This window comes from Kogia breviceps, chromosome 15, assembly GCF_026419965.1.
Source record: "Kogia breviceps isolate mKogBre1 chromosome 15, mKogBre1 haplotype 1, whole genome shotgun sequence".
In the NCBI taxonomy this organism is placed as follows: domain Eukaryota; kingdom Metazoa; phylum Chordata; class Mammalia; order Artiodactyla; family Physeteridae; genus Kogia; species Kogia breviceps.
In genome coordinates this window covers 68922664-68939605 of record NC_081324.1, presented here as the reverse complement: position 1 = coordinate 68939605, position 16942 = coordinate 68922664, and the positions used below count along the sequence as shown (strand labels likewise).

At 41.1% G+C, this 16942-nt stretch overlaps 1 protein-coding gene across 4 annotated transcripts in view; it reads right to left on the bottom strand.

Moving 5' to 3' along the window:
• The window catches only part of TTC28 (tetratricopeptide repeat domain 28), a 573809-nt gene that overhangs the window by 106983 nt on the left and 449884 nt on the right, over positions 1-16942 (bottom strand). The window lies entirely within an intron of this gene.

Here is a 16942-nt window from a genome sequence, read left to right as displayed (position 1 = left end):
AAAAATAGTAAGTTTTATACTATAAGTATATATCTAAAATTAAAAGGCAAACAATACTGGAAAATATATGAATTATACAAAAAAAATTCAATAGCTATCGTGTATAAAGATTTGACTTGTTTCATTTTAAAAAAATTCAAGACCCCAATTTACTGAAATAGGCAAAAATAGTAAAAGTGAGCAGACAACTCACATCCAAGGAAATACAGAGTAACCACAGGGGAAAATGTTAATTTCTTCTAATAATCAAAGAAATGCAAAATAAAGCAACCCTGAAGTACCATTTTACTTCTACTAAATTAGCAAACAAAAAATTTAAACAATACCCTATACTGATGAGGTGGCCCTGAAGCTGGTAAACACATCAACTGCTGGACACAAACGGGAACAGCCTTTGGAGGAGCAGCATGGCAAGAATCACACACGGTGCTGCTCAGACCCTGCAATCCTGCTCAGGGGAATGTCTTCTAAGGCAAACATAGGACAAACGCAAAAGCTGTATGCGTAACAATCTTCACTGCACCATTATAGATTAGTGGAAAATCAGAAACATCTTCAATGGCAAACGCTTGGGGATTATATAAATACATTTTGGTATATCAACTCAATAGGGGATTATGCAGTCATTAAAAAGATAATTACGAAGTCTATGCAGAAAAATGGGGAAAAAAGAGTTCTTGCAATAATGTTAAGTGGAAAAAGCAGAAAACAATGCTGCACGCTCCCTGACAATGACTAGGAAAATGAATGTGTGCACATGGACAAGACCTCGAGGGTATTATGCAAAAATAAAAGCAGTTGCCTTGTTAGGTGATAGGATTTGAATGATTTTTGTTCCAGAATTTCTTGTAATTCTGCTATCTAGCTTTTACAGTCAACAATAACTGCACTTCAAACAGCCCTCATAAACTATGCTATAGCTGCTAAGCTAAGCTGTTGTTTTTACAAGCAGTTCAAAATGAGATATATCATAAATATCATAAATATAAAGTAGTTCCAAACGAGGGATATAATAAAAGTAACTTGGGAAGAGCCTTTAAGGACAGCCTGGTTCATTTCAGTTGGGGCTGGGATGGGGAGGCACAGAAAAGGCGGAGGGATCTAGTATGCAAACAGGTTTCTCTTTGCCCTTGGTTTTGAACATGCTTTTCTGTGCATCAACGTGTGAACTTTGCACTGGTGACCAAAACCTGCAGAAGTATAAGAACTCAAAAACACCAAGATGGGTTGCTAAAATGTCTGAACTGAAAATAGAGGCACTGAGAAAGCAAGCTATGGAAATCCAGCCTCTGCAATTTGCTTATCTCTACACCTTTCATTCCTTCCTTCCTTCATTCATTTACTTACACACTGACCCAACAAATATTAACAATATTTATTGTGTACTAAGCTTTGTGGAGGGCAGCACACAGGGAGAGAAATGAAGACACATGTCTGCCCTCAGAAAGCACACAGGGTCATAAGGGAGACAGTCATGAAACAAATAATGTCAATACACACAATAAAAGCTGAAGTGAGCGGGGCATGGGAGAGAGAGGAGCATGCCAGGGCCACTCCTCTGGTCCTGACTTCCTCCCCTGCCTGCAGTGGAGGTCTGCTCTGCCCCAGGAGTCATGCTGAGCTCTGGGTCCAGCCATCTGTATGACATTAACTGGATTTAGGGCACTGAATAAATCATTTAACCTCTTTGAGCTTTTTTTAGTTCATCTATAAATTGAGGAAAATAATAATCTTGATACCAACCTTAGAGGATAGCAGTGAGGATCAAATGAAATAATGTATGTGCAAGTGCATTGTAAACTATAAAGTGAAATTCAAATATTAGTTACTGAAATTACTATATGCTTCTAGGGAGGGGAATTCTCAAGGTGACAGAGATTAAACAAACTATGGTAATTCTTCTGTGTATTTTCTTTTATGAGTAAAATATTTCATAGTTTAAAATAAGCAAATCACAGTATTCTATATGACAGAATAACATGGTGCCATTAAAAATGGTGAAGTAGGGCTTCCTTGGTGGCGCAGTGGTTGAGAGTCCACCTGCTGATGCAGGGGACACGGGTTCGTGCCCCGGTCTGGGAGGATCCCACATGCCGCGGAGCGGCTAGGCCCGTGACCCATGGCCGCTGAGCCTGCGTGTCCGGAGCCTGTGCTCCGCAACGGGAGAGGCCACAACAGTGAGAGGCCCGTGTACCGGAAAAAAAAAAAAAAAAAAAAAAAAGGTGACCAAAAAAAAAAGATGAAATAGAAGTTTATATACTGACATGGGAAAAATTATAATATATTAAGGGGTTATATAGGCACAAACAGTATATTTAATAAAAACATTAATAGGATGTACGTATATACATACATGTTTACACTTATGCATACAGCATACATTTTTTTAAAAAGGTAACAGTAGTAATCTTTGAGTGGTGAAATTTTGCTTATCTGTGTTTTAAATGGGTTTTCTATGATGAATGCACAACACTTGGTTAAAAATTACTCAAATTTTTGAAACTCTGCTCTAATTAGAGCAACATTCCTGAGGACTGGAGATGTCACTGGCGTCCTAGCTGGAAAGGTCAGGTTTTCAGAGCCTGTCTCAAGGTTAGAAACTCTCAGGTGACAAAAGGCACTATCTTAGCATCACCTGAAGGAAGCCCTCTTAGTGACAGAAACATTTCAGTTCTGAAGACCTGAATGTGGCCTGTATCCCTAAACGGCTTTTATCTAAAGAAAAAACTTGTAGGTTTCAAATTTCCAAGTATCCTTAGAGGAAATGAATCATTTATTCCCTCTCTCCTCAGCTTCTGCATGACCCGCCATGAGTGCACAGTCATGAGCAGAGCCAGAGCTGGGGAGGGCAGCAGGAGTGCCCATACATCCCTCTGAGCACTTCCCGCCCGGGCAATGCCTTTACATTGATTTTTTTCCCCACAGCTTTTGGATTTCACTGAAATGATTTTTAAGCCAATATGATCACTGATTGGCTGCTGAGGCGGTGTTAAGAGGAAGCAAGCAGTGTGGGACCTTCAGAGAAGGAAACCGAGGAAGCTCAGGTTTTTTGTATGCACCCTACCGCTAAAGAAACAGGTCACCTGGCTAGCACCCCATCCTCCCCACTTGTACCCCATCCTATAGGAAGCTGGCTAAGTATCTGGAAGGCACACTGTAATGGAAAAGGCACAGAACTTTAAGTCAGAAGTCCCATTTTACAAGCCTGGCTCCCACCTCATTCAGCTGAGTATCTTTGAGACCCTAAGTTTCTGTCTCTGAGCCTTTGTTTTCTTTTCTTTATTTTTAATTGAAAACTTCTTGGTGTTTTTGGTTTTCTTATTAATAAGGCCAGGTTATAATCATCTCAAAGAAATGCTATGAGAAACGCAGTAGTGTATATCAATAGGCTTTGCTAATTATCGCATGCTTCCTAAACACAGTATGAACGGTATTCAGAGAGCAGGCGTTCAAAGGAAAAGTAATTCCATTTCTCTTGCTCTCAGGGCCTCAAGAGTCTGGCTAGTTAATAGGGAGCAGTTGGGATGATAATGGCTACCCAGGGTTCAATGATTTGTGAAAGAAACTGCCTGCTGGTTATGGCAAAATGATCTGACCCCCAGCCAGCTTGCCCACACACTCCCTTTCACCCCGACCTTCCCCCTCAGCTGACACTTCCAAGGGTCTCTAGAGAAGCATAGGAAGATTCTCAAAACAAAGACTTCCAGACACAGGCAAGGGTAAAGGAGATGGGCCGGCTGAGGTGGGAATTTTTTCTTCTGCCCTGTGTCTGCTCTGTCCCAGCCGCTGCCAGCCTGGAGAATTCTGAACGGAACATTACACACTCTTGGCAGCTCTTCTCTTTGTTGAGGCAACATAAAAGCGGCCCTGAGAGCTGCCAGCAGAGTGACTGCACATGCTGAGGAGATAATCTGCAGATCCTCCTTCCCTTTCGAGACCACAGCTTGATTTTCCAGGGCTGTCACTCAGATGAAGACTTACAGAGGGCCTGTCAGAGGGCATGCTAGGTGACAACGTGCTGCAGGGAGGGGAATTAAATGAAGATTAGTGGGGCAGAAGATCCTCACAAAGCCCAGTTCTCACAGGGTATGTAGAGAAATGACACATGCTTATGGATTTATACATCCATCCCCACAGTAAACCTCCATCTATGCATCAGGAATGGTCACCATAGGAATAATAAGAGCTACTGCAAAGACCTGTTGTGAGGGTCAAGGAGTCATGCTTATGAGAAGCTAGCACAAGTGCCTGGGACACAGTAAGTGCTCAATACATTTTGCCTCTATTGTTAACCATTACCAGCAAAGATCAAGGGAAGTGGGAACAGGACAAGCCTAACAGAACTCTACAGAAACTAGAATAGTTAGCATCTTAGCAGTGAATTCTGGCAGCCTTTTCTCTTGCAAATTCTCCAAAAGTAGGGCCTCATTGTACTTCTACAAAGGATGTGTGCATTCTTCTCATTTACTGAAAATATTATTATTTTGATTATTAATAGTACACGATCCAAATGGGGCTTTAAGAGCTCATCTGTTATTTCCCACTGCTTTCAAACAGGTTGAGGTAGGCTACATTCTAGCCAAATCACCAGCTATTCTCAAAGGAAATATCAAGATTTGGGAACTGGAAGAGTCCTCTTAACTTTGTAAATGACGTGACCCTGGCCCAGTGAGAGGAAGTGAGTTAGCAACAGAGCAGAGAGAAGGACTTTTGACCCATAGACCTTCAGCTGTACCAGCCCACCTGCTTTCAAGATAAGCAGAAGACATAAAGGAACTGTATTTAGTCTCACTACGTGTGACACAGGACAGTAGCTATACTTTAAAAACTTCTCATCTGCTAGGAATACAGATGGAATTACTTACAGATGAAACAACATAGTGTCTACTATTTGCTTTAAAAATACTCCAGCAGAGGGGAAAAGTAAATACATGTTGGTGTTTATGAAAATAGATAGAAATAGAAATAATATTAGCAAAATGTTGATAATTGGGGATTGTTGTCATATGGGGATTCATTATACTATTTTCTCTGTGTGTATATGTACGTGTCTGAAAATTTCCATAATAAAAAGTTAAATCAAATAATTGAGATAGGCAGAGAGGTCTGTAGCTCCTTTTGGATCAGGAAACTCCCTCATAAGTAAGTCCCAATATGGACGTTTAAGTTTACTTTTCGTCTTCAGAACCTCAGTAGAAAAAAAGAAACAGGCTGGTCACCAGCCTCTACAGCTATACCAGCCTCCATACATATCCTCCTCCAGGCTGGGAGGAGGACATGTGTAGACAGAACAACACAGCGCTTTGTCCCACTGCCCTGATTTGTTTATCATCATGATAGTTAGTTTTGTCTTTAATTTCAAATCATCTTAAAGATAGGGTGATACTTTGTCTATCAAAGAGGCAGAGTGGGAAGGGATGGTAAAAACAGCTGAGAAAACCTGCTCCACAGAATATTCTGCAGCACTGCATATTCTTAGCTGCTTCTCCCAATCCTCCCCCTCCCCAGAAGGGGCCCCAGTTTCTCCTGGGGACCTGTTATTCCATCTCCAGACATCTCTAGGTTCCCTGGACCCTCTCTCTCCCTCTCAAGTTTCCACATAAGATTTCTCTACAGTGTACTCAAAATATCTCAAAGCTTGGGGTGGGGAAGAGGGGACAGATCTGGTTAGTAAACAAATGTCTACAAAGGCACAAGAGCATAGTGCTCTGTGTTATAAATACAACCAACCAGATGTCTTAACTAACTCATTTTCAGGTGACTATTTATGTTCCCGGAGACGAGTCTCCATTATTTTTGCCAGTGGAAGACAGCAAAGGTATAGATATTTTAAAATGTCAGATCATTCCAAAATTGCTTATCATATGATTTCAGCTATAAGCATTTTCCTGGTAGGTAAGCTTTTCCTGAGAACCTGTGCCTGGCTCTCTACTTGATGATCTCATTCACGCCTCAAAACAATCTTGTGAGGTCAATATAGGGTTCAAGAACTTAATCGGGCCCATACAGCTCTAAGTGGCAGGACTGATAGAGGAGCCTGGTTCTTCTGACTCAGGAGTCCATGCTATTTCACTTGCTCCCCCTTTTGTAATGAAGCTGGCATACCTTCTAGTGAAAGGTGGTCATGATTTTATACCCACTTCTTTATTAACATTAGTATACTGTTGTGGCAAACCAACCCTCTGGCAGCTATGTAAAAACAGACCGATGGGCTGCCTAAATTTGTTTCTAGAGCAGAGAGGTATACATTAGAGACCAGAAAACCCTAAGAGACTCTGGAATGTAGGGGGAGGCGGCAGATGTAATTGTCAGTGTGGGCATCACCTCCGGAGAACTCTTGGGCCATCATCTGTCTCTTCTGCCCTCATTTATCTTAATTACATCTGTCTACTTTTTCTACCAAACCCGCCAGGCTCTTCCTGTTCCTCCAAAGGGTAAGTGAAGTTAAGAGCCTGTTATCTTCTTTTGCTTCAACAGCAATTTAGGATGTCTTCAGAGACATTGAGAGTACAGTGGCGCTTCTGTCCCAGATCCCAACTGCCCTTCCCTTCTGTCTCAGTCCTGAGGGGTGGCTATAATAAAGCCGAGGAAATCCTTGCACGTGCCACCTCTCCCTCCCATAAACGTGTTTCACTGCAGACTACCTGTCCTACCACCCCCCAGCTTTACTGAGGTATAACTGACAAATAAAATTACATACACTTCATGTGTACAATGTGACTTGATATACATATACATTGTGAAATGATTACCACAATCAAGTCAATTAACACATCCATCACCTTTTTGTGGTGAGAATGCTTAAGATCTACTCTCTTACAATACAGCATTATTAACTATAGTCACCATGCTGTACATTAGATCCGTAGAACTTATTCATCTTATAACCAAACTTAATAAAATGCAGTCGAAAGAGAAAGAGAGAGGCACTAGCTGCTCCATCCCCAGCCCTCAAGGCTGAACAGAGACAGAGGCAGCTCCTCTGTAGTCCCCTCCTGCCACCGCCCCAAAGGCCTGGGCTGAGTGAAGGCGACAAGAAACCAGCCTGGAGCCACTGCAGCTCACAAATACTTCACTGTCTTCATACATGGCCCCACTTCCTACCTTCCCTCGGATAGTTAAAAACCAAGACTGCAGGTGAACAGCTCAGTAATTCCCTGGGCCTGTACGGCTGTAAATCCTGAGGCAGTGGGGAAGATTAATTGTGCCATGAAGTAGGGGAAGTAATAATTAAACCCATTAAAAAGAAGGTGGCTGCAGAGGGGGCTCTGGAGATGGATGATGAGGTAGGAAGTGCTAGGCACAGTCATCCCTAATGGCTGTGACCAGGCCACTGTGAGGGAACTTGGTGCGAAGCCCAGAGCAGAATGAAAAATATGCTGGGCCTGCCTGGCCAAGCCTGGCCATTAGTCACTGTTTGGAAAAGGCAAAGTATGCCTGGTTTTCATTCTGGTTCACAATAAGAGGTGGGAGGCACCCTCATAAGTTAACAATGCAGAGAATGTTACAGGGAGTTAGTTTCAATATGAAACAAACATTTCTTTTGTCTCAAGCTCTGGGGTAGAATCACTGAAATGCAGAGATAGCCGCTTCTGCTCCTCCCTTGAGCTGAGCCTCTAGACACTGGACCCGTCCCACCTCCCTGGAGCACCTTCTGAGGGTTCCTCTTGCCTGTAGGGTAAAGAATAAGCTAATTAAAACAGCATTTACGAGCTTTCCAGATCCAGGTCCAGCCCAGCCACCCCTGCCCCGTGCCCCCTGCACTGTGCCAGCCACGAAGCAGCCCCCTTGCCCTGTTGCTCACTCCCACGCTGCCTTGGATGCCTGACTTTCTCATCCCACTCACTTGGCTTGGCCTGCCTTTCTCCCCATTCTGAGATGGACTTTACTAATTAATGCTCACTGTTCTCTGGTTCTCTTCTACATCCAGGTTATCTATTTTCCCACTCATTAGAAGTTACGCATGGCCAAGTGACTTGCTTTGCCGAATGAAATGTGAGCAGAAGTGATATGTTACTTCCAGACAGAGCACTGAAGGGCTGGACTACAATATTCCACACTCTCCTCCCCTGCCCCACTGACTGTGGAAGCTGTGTGTTCCAGATGGCGCCGCTGTAGGGAGATGGAGCCATGGCAGGCCTGGATTAGTGAGGTGCCCCAGAGGGCTACATGAACCTGTGGTAGGCTGTGCATGAACACAACACGTTGTTGTTCTGGGCCACTAAGACTTGTGGGCTGTTGTTACTGCACCAGACCCTAACACATCCTGATGGATGTGCCTTCCAATATCAATACTCCAAGCCTTGTCATAACATACAATTTCAAACTGTCCTAAAAACTGTGTCAGAAGAGAGGTACCTATTCATAGATATTTATTTCATGAGTGGTTTTGGGGTCATCCAGACCTCTGGATGTTCTAAATTCTAGCCCTGGATCAAGTGAGACCACTAAAATCTATAAACTTGAACCAAATTACCTTCGACTCACACAGAATAGGCTTAAGTGAATTTAGGTTTAATCTTAATGCCCTAATTAGTTGATTTGTTTTTGATTCAAGTTTGACAGTAGTAAAAGTGCACTGAAATCTATTATAATCTTTGCTGTTAAAATTTTTTGACAGGTATAAATTTTGTTACCAAATTCCCTTATATAAAACCTCTCTTGAGAGATTTCTTTCAGAATTCTGTTTTCCTTCCTCTGTGGAATTCTATACTCCTATCTTTTGGGTAATGAGAATTATGTGTTTCTGTTTTTGCTTTTGGTCACCAGGAAGCTCTGACTCGAATATGAAACTGTTTAACAACTAAATATTTTAGCCTTTACGGGCTGCATGTTTAGGCTCTTTTCTTTAATCTTGGTTTCCTACTTTTATTTGTATTTCCTTGATTTTCTATTTCTACTGTATCATCATTTGATAAGTTAAGTAAAATCCTTTATGGAATGAAACAAGTTATAAATAAGGAAGCAATCAAAAACCCCTTCCACATCTGCTGTATGCTCAGCTGACTTTACCTCAATAATCTGCCTAACCCCCTAGCCTGTCACTTCTCGACTTTGCTGCAATTTGTTTCATTGGTTTTGTTCTACGAGCTTTAGTAACCCAGAAATGCCAGTTACTTAGAGACAGTACTTTATGATGGAAAGACATTGCAACCAGAATTAAAAGTTCCCTATTCTTGGTTCTACCACTTCGCTGTTTCATGCTCTTAAGAAAGTTACTACTTCTCCTGGCCTCAAGTTTTCATCTTTCTCAGATGGCTATTATGAAGATCAAATAAACCAGTGAATACCAAGGTGTGATACTCCATTTTCTAGGGTATCACTATTATTCCAAACAGCTCAATTACCATAGTGCTTGATATTATAAATAACAAAATCAAAATATGCCACTCCCTCAACATTATCTTACTATAGAATATAATTCAGTTTACCTTAAGATGCCATCATTATTTCCAAAGTGAGTACACCAAAGGGAACTTGATACCAGGTCATATCATCTAAGGAGAGTGCAAAATCAAGGGCTCTAAGAATATTAGAGCCAAGCTCTACATGTGATGAGAGAAATGGAGTCCATTTCCTTAAGGGTCTCAGTGTGTGCATGTGGGAGAGGAGGCCCCCAAGGGCATCTAGAAATGCAGAGGGGCAATTTGGGTTGTCAGAATATCTGGGGGCCCACCATGGCAGGCTGTGGGTGAGGCCAGGGGTACCAAACAGCCTGCACCATGTGAGTAAGTCTTGCACAATGAAGAACCATTGCATCCCCAAATGCCAAGAGACTACATTGAGAAACACTGGATGCTGAGGTGATTTTATACCCTGGCACTCATTAATAATCTGAAAAAAACAACTTCACTTCTGTACTGTCATATAGTTGAAGCTGTTAAAATAAATCAGCAAAACTAATAAATTAGGAAGTCTTTTGGCTGGTATCCGATAATTTAAGCAAAAGACTAAGAAACTGGAAACCCTAATTTTAAAATCTGGTGTACTGACTGATCCCCGTTACCAGTTTCTTACCTGTGAAATATAATTCACTGAGACTACAAATCAAAAGACAGCATATATGGACTTCCTCCCAATTTCATTATGATAATTAACAAGGAAGAGGGGAACCTTTCCCTAAATAATGAAAATAGTAGTAGCAGTAATAATGACAATAATATACAAAATTCTCCTTGGTGATCTCATTCAATACTATGACAAGAACCAATTATGTGACTCCCAAATATGCAGTTCCAGCTCAGAGTTCTCTCTTAAACATTAGTCTCATAAATCTAACTGCCTAATGGATATACTTCAGACAACCTAAAACTCAGTTTCCAAAAATGTTCACTGAATTATTGAACAGAATTAAATCTAACATTTTACGGCACTTGTCAGTTTGCAAAGTCTTCAGGCCTCCATTATCTTATTTGACTCCAGGACAAAGGCAGGGTAGCTGGGCCTGCTTTTGAAGACACTCACAAAGGCCACATGGTCACTAAATTATACAGCTAGGACCTGAGCTCAGGCCCACAGCCTCCCAACCCAGCATTTTTCCCCTGGATTACTTCGACCCTCTGAAAGTCTGAGGCAGCAACTGCTACAGAATTCAACTGTACAGTCTGCAGTGAGGACAAAGCCCATCTCCTGAGGCCACAGCATTCTGTCAGCCCAGAGAGGATGAGAGGATGGCATGGTCTGCCCAGACCAACAGGAAGCCCTGGAAACGAACAGGGAAAGGGAGGAGGAGCAGAAGAGCTGGCCAAAAGAACAGCTCTTCAAAATGACTTCACTTTGCAAATTCAATTGCAAAGACAGATGGATTTTCCAGCAAGGCTGGAGAGCAAATTATGAAATCTGCTTTCCCAAGGCAATCGCGTCTGAAAAGCTTCATTTAAAAAATTCACACTGGATAGAAAACTCAAACTCTATGATTGTGTGAAGTGTTCTAGCTAGATTAAGCATAATGCTATCAAAACAAGTGATTCATATATTCTGCTCATTTTTCTATTAGAACATGGGCTTTTGGTCAGGGCAATTTCAAAAACATGGAATGGGATTGAAATTGTGAATCCGTTTACTGCTTTCAGTTTTTCTCCCCTTTCTGTTTAATTGAGAGGAATTTACTTAGGAAATTAGAGGCTCCTGAGGCTGGCTCACTCATGCACATCACAGAAGATTTAAACGCGTATTCCTCTTGTGAACCGCTTTAAATGTGAAACCCCATTTACCTCCTTTATTCAAGGTGTAAACTCACAGGATCAGAGAAATCTTTAGAAATCACCTAAACTTGGGTTTCCCAAAACATCTGTTGGTTCTTGACACACCTCAACCCTGTTACATCAGGAAGGGGTGGGTCCTTGTCTGTCTATCCTGCCAGACCAGTCCCCTGTCCGTCTACACTCCTATCTCCAGCCAACCACTTCTTCCACGTACATATAAATAGAGGAACCAATCAATCTCTCCCCCTCTATCACACACAGAAACACTGATGCAGAATACTTCTGCTGTCAAGACGCAGAGCAGACAACTTTAATGCTTTTATGGCTTTCTTTTTGTCCTTTTGGCATGCATATTTTTACATTATTTAGATTCTATCATCAAGATTGAACATAATAATCTCAAAAATATTTTTCAATTATAAAAATAATACATGTTAAAAAATGTTTCTAGCAGACCACAAAGTTTGGCTCACCCAACATTCATTTTCACTTCCTCCTCCTCCCTTGCTGCCTCTGAATATGGAGCTGGAAAGCTAAATATTCACTTTCCCAGCCTTCTTTGCAGTCAGGGTTGGTTAAGTGACACTACTGTGGTCAGTAGACAAAAGCAGAAGTCTGTTGGCATTTTAGAGAAAGTTTTTGCTTTCCTGATAAACGGATACAGAAGCAGCTGGCTCGGCATCCCTTGCTTCTCCTGATTTGAACAGGTCATGATGCTTGGAGCTTTAGTAGCCACTGTGTAACCATGAGGCATAAGAGACTAGCGTGAGAACAGCAGAGTAACAGTCCCTGTTACCCTTAGCCTCTGAACCAACATCAGGTGCCTCACACTTGCTGTTCTATGAGAAGAATAAGTTCTAATTTGTTTAAGCCATTGTAAATCAGATTTCCTCTTTTTCAGCCAATATTGTTACTATATTCAATGTAGAAAATATGAAACACAGAAAAACTCTATTTATTTATGTATGTATCTATCTATCTACCTACCTATCTATCTCACTTCATGACTGTCTGAGATAATCATTGCTAACATTTTAGTATAGTTCCTGACAATCTGTTTTTGTGTTGGTGTAGACTGTTTCATTTATATTATTGAGATCATACTATATGTACTGATTTTTAAACACAATTAAAACAAAATGAGGTTCTTAAAGGAAAATAATAATAAAAGAATTTTGATGATAGATATCTGCCATTAGGTCTATGCTCTTAATTAGGTCATTCAATATGGGTTTAAAGGATGTAGACAACCATTTCTCAAGTTTCTTGGTAATGAAAATAGTTATTATGTTGCTCTCTATAGGTCTGCTTTGTAGAATAAAAACCGTTCTTAAGTTCAGGAACTCTTCTGATAGTGTTTTAACAATGCAAAAATAAGCCATTCTTAGGAAGTGCTGGGACAGAACTACATCAGTTATAGCTTTGAGGGGTATCACACTGGACAAGAGGTTTCATTTGAAATGGGGGGTAAAGGATGTGGCAAAAGAAACAAATTTTCTGGTGTTGGTCAGGAGCCAAAGGGCAGTTGGCAGGTACACAGCAAGTTCAAACTTCTCCTGGCAACAGAAGTCACCTCACAATACACCAGTCAACTGAAATGTGGGAGCAAGATGAGAAAAAGACCCCTCAGAGCCCTATACTAACACTTCCTAATTCTTATCTTTGTTTCTTGGTTCTTCTCTTCTATATCCTGATAGAGCTCACTCTCTACTTCCCTGATTCAGCTTCCCACCGCTCAGTTCTACTTTTATTTGCAGATTTTACATTTTTAGGTTCCCTGCTCTTCTTCCTTCTATCACCCATCTTCTTTTTCATCTGATCCTTTTTTCCATATTAACCTGCTTTCTTCTTCGAGTTTTCTACTCCTGTCTCATGTCTTTTTGCATCTACTAAGGATGCCAAACTCGTGTAAACTTTTCTCCTAGTTCCTATGGTAAACAATATTTAAATGTCTGCTTACCTTCTGAGAATGACTGTTGCCTCTCCCTTATTTTGTAGCAAATTTTCATTTATCTCTATTTTTTCCTGTTTAACCTTCACATGAAGCAAGCTGTATCTAATATTTAGTCATAAATAAAGTACAGAGCTTGTGCTCCGGTGGGATTTGGCCTCATCCTCCATGTGCTTGGGCTCTAGCCAAATCCCAGTCCCAGATCTATCATTAGATGACAGAATGATGATGGACATAATGCCTCGCTCAATTTCCAGTGTATAATAATATCCATTTTGATAGTGAAAATTACTGAGGACTTACTATGTGCTAGGCACTATTTTAGACACTTTACATATGTGTCAGTGTGATTCTCACAAGAGCATATGATTTAAGTACTATAATTATTCTCACGTTTCAGACGAGTCACAGAGAGGCTAAGGAACTTGCCCAAGGTCATATGACTAGAAAGTAGCAACCTGGGATTTGAACCCAGGCAGCCTGATTCTAGAGTTCAAGCTCTTAGCCAGTATATTTGATAGCGTTTAATGGCATCTGGGCAATAAACCAAGGCTTCTGTGAGCAAGATACAGGTAGAGAAGGTGGGATTTGGGGAGGCACTATCTATGCCTGGCGACTTCTAAATCATCTCTAGATCACTTACCTGAGGCTTTCACTTCATCAGCTTGGGATGGAAGTGGGGGGCGGGTAACTCTTTAGGACAAAGTCCCATAGGTTCTCCAATACTGAAAAAATGGATTCTAAACTGGGTGAATTCTAAACTGCTTAACCAACCTCACCTTCCACGTCTCACCAGTCTGAACCCTCCACTCCAGCTAGCTCTCTTCTGTGCTCTTCAAAGGAGTAAATTGAATACACTGCACACCCTAGAGAAATAATAACAGTGGCAATTACGGTGACTGAGTGTTACACAGATATCGCCTCCAAAAAGCTCACTGTGCTCTCATCTCTCTCTCCCCTTTATCTTTATAGCATTACTCGGGGTGGTGGGATGCAAAGTTATTAATCATTCATTTTCCAGATGGAGAAATTGAAGTACAAAGAAGGGGAGCAACCGACCCAAAGTCAGACAGCTGGTTACTGTTAGTATGAACCTGGTTCCTATCTCATCTCCTTAGGATGAGGTCCTGTGAGGCCTCCAGAGTAAAAAATAATTTATTCATCTCTGTTGGCTGGGACATAATTTGCTAAAATGCCATTATCACTGGTTCAGCAAACATTTACCACAGTGCCATAGTGGGCATTGGGGATGAGAGACGATGATCATGAGTTCCTGCTCAGGACCTGGTGGGGGAGACACGATCACAACATGGGGTAACAGGTGTAGGAACGGAGGCACCCCAAACCACACACAAAGCCCCCTGGCCACTAGGTGCTCGCTCGAACAACCACCGATGACGCCAAAGGCTCTGCAACATGGGGGAAAAAAGAGTATAAAGAATGCTTTTATACCTTGAACTCTGGTAACAGAAAACAGTACAGATCAATACTGTGTAGGCTTTACAGCAAGAGGATTCATATTTCTTTTTATGATGTGTTTATGTGTAGTAGTTCCTAAAGGTCTGTTTGAAAAAAAGGATTATCACCAATCATTAATAAAACAGGTTAATTTGCTTAACAATGACTTAAAAATGATTAATGAAATTTATTCAGCATAAAAATATGTACATAATTCACACATGCTTTAAACATACCCATCCATTAAATTACAAAAATGTTGCACAGCTCATTACAAAAAACTGGGTAAGACACAAAAGGGTAAGTTTTCTATTATGAGGCATCTGCATAAATTAGGTGAAAAAAAAAGCCACACTGGGAGCTTAGAGACTGCACATACCCATCTACAATCCTTAGAGGAACCAAGGAAATGGAAATTAGAAAGCAGCAAAGTCACTATATTCTTTATCACTGAAAGACATTGTACCCCAGAGGTTAAAAGCAACACACGAAACAAGAGAGAATACTTCAGTCCTAGAGAGGACTGGAGAGGAGTGGAGAGAGAGAATGATTTTGGCTCTCTGTCCAAGCAGGTGTGGAATGACTGAGTGCAGCACGGAGCAGTTCCTCCGTTCAGTCTGAAGTAATGAACATCCCATCCTGATAACAGTTCCTAACTACATGGTGCCAGGGGTTGCCAGTGAAGGACAAGCATGGTTCCCCAAAAAGAGAACTGGCATTTCTTTAATATAATGAAATAATCTAATCATGAAATTGTTTAATTATGGGGCTGGACCCTGGACATACCATTCAGATTCATCAAAATCACAAATGTAACCATAGTTGGGCTTGACCATGGAGAACTATGGGTTTCCACTGTTTCTAGCCCATTTGGGGCAGCACTTCCAGTCTCTCATGGCATTTGAGGTCAATCCATGTCCCGCGTTCCTCTTCAAGTCCCACACTCTACAGCAGTTCACCTAAACAGGTGACTCCAGCAGTCAGAGTGACTAAGTAGGTCTGTTGGCCTGAAGAGTCACTCACTAGTCTACACTGTGTAAATTTAGACTGAAAAAGGAAAGGTTCTATGCCTTACCCTTCTAGTGGGAAAGGCTGCCATTATGTAAATATAGGGTCATGGCAAAGTAACAAAAGTAATCAAGAGTAATTCTGTGTTTTCTGAACCTTGCTTTGGGAACAGCTGTGTCCCATAAGACACTAAAAGATGTTATGAGACTCATGTGTCTTCTGTGGTCAAGTGAGTGTGAAACATACAGGACTTCTCAAAGCTTTTCATATGCTAACCTGCAGGATAAATTTCCTGGAGAGAGATCTAGTATCCCAAATTATTTGATTACAGAAAAACAGCCTTATCTACATCTCGTGGAAGAGGGGTTCTATAGAACAGTTTGTGATCTTGCCAATTTTTAAAATATTCTAATAAAGTGAAACACTTATTGTTTAGATTGATTCTTAAAAGGTTTGATAAAACTATAATCATTACAAAGTTAAGCCCGATTAAAAACATTAGTTACCAACAGGAAGAACCAGTGGGTCACCAGGCCTGGGAGACACAGGTAACTCTTCTCTAGGCTAGCTTGGGAAACACTCTCTGTCAAGGGTTGAAATCAGCACTTTTGCTAAAATTTTGATATATGAGAGCAATTACAACTGAGGGTCTCTAATGCATAGCATTATTTCACTGCATGCAAAGATACAGCATAAGGAATACAGCATTATACTTAGCCCAAGGTGGGGCTTTTAGGTACCTTTTAAAGTAGGAAAATGGTAGCAATAAACCACCAACTTCCCCAACCCCTGCTCCCCCCAAAACAACAAAGATATTTCCTCGACGTTTCTCTAGTTGCACACTGTCCAATACAGTGGCCACACGTGGCTACTGAGCACTTGAAATGTGGCTAGTCCAAATTGAGATGTGCTGTAATATAAAACACACCCAGGATTTCAATTTTCATATTGATTAATGTCATTAATTGTCATATTGATTATGTTAAATGACAGTATGTTTTATGTAGTGAGTTAAGCAAAATACGTTAATAAATTTATTTTCACCTTTTTTACCTTTTAAAATGTGGCCACTAGAAAAATTTAAGTTACGTATGTGGCTCACATTATCTTTCTAGTGGACAGTGCTGCCCTGGCCCATTTGTCTACCCTTCAAGATGGTGAGCTCCATGAAGCAAATGACTGTACCTTCTTCATTTCTGGAGCCCTGGGACTTAGCTCAATGTTTGGCTCACATCAGGGACTCCAAAAGTCTTTGCTGAACTAACTCGAATTGCAGCTCCAGCAAATAGCTTACTTTCTCTGAACCTCAGTTTGCTCACCT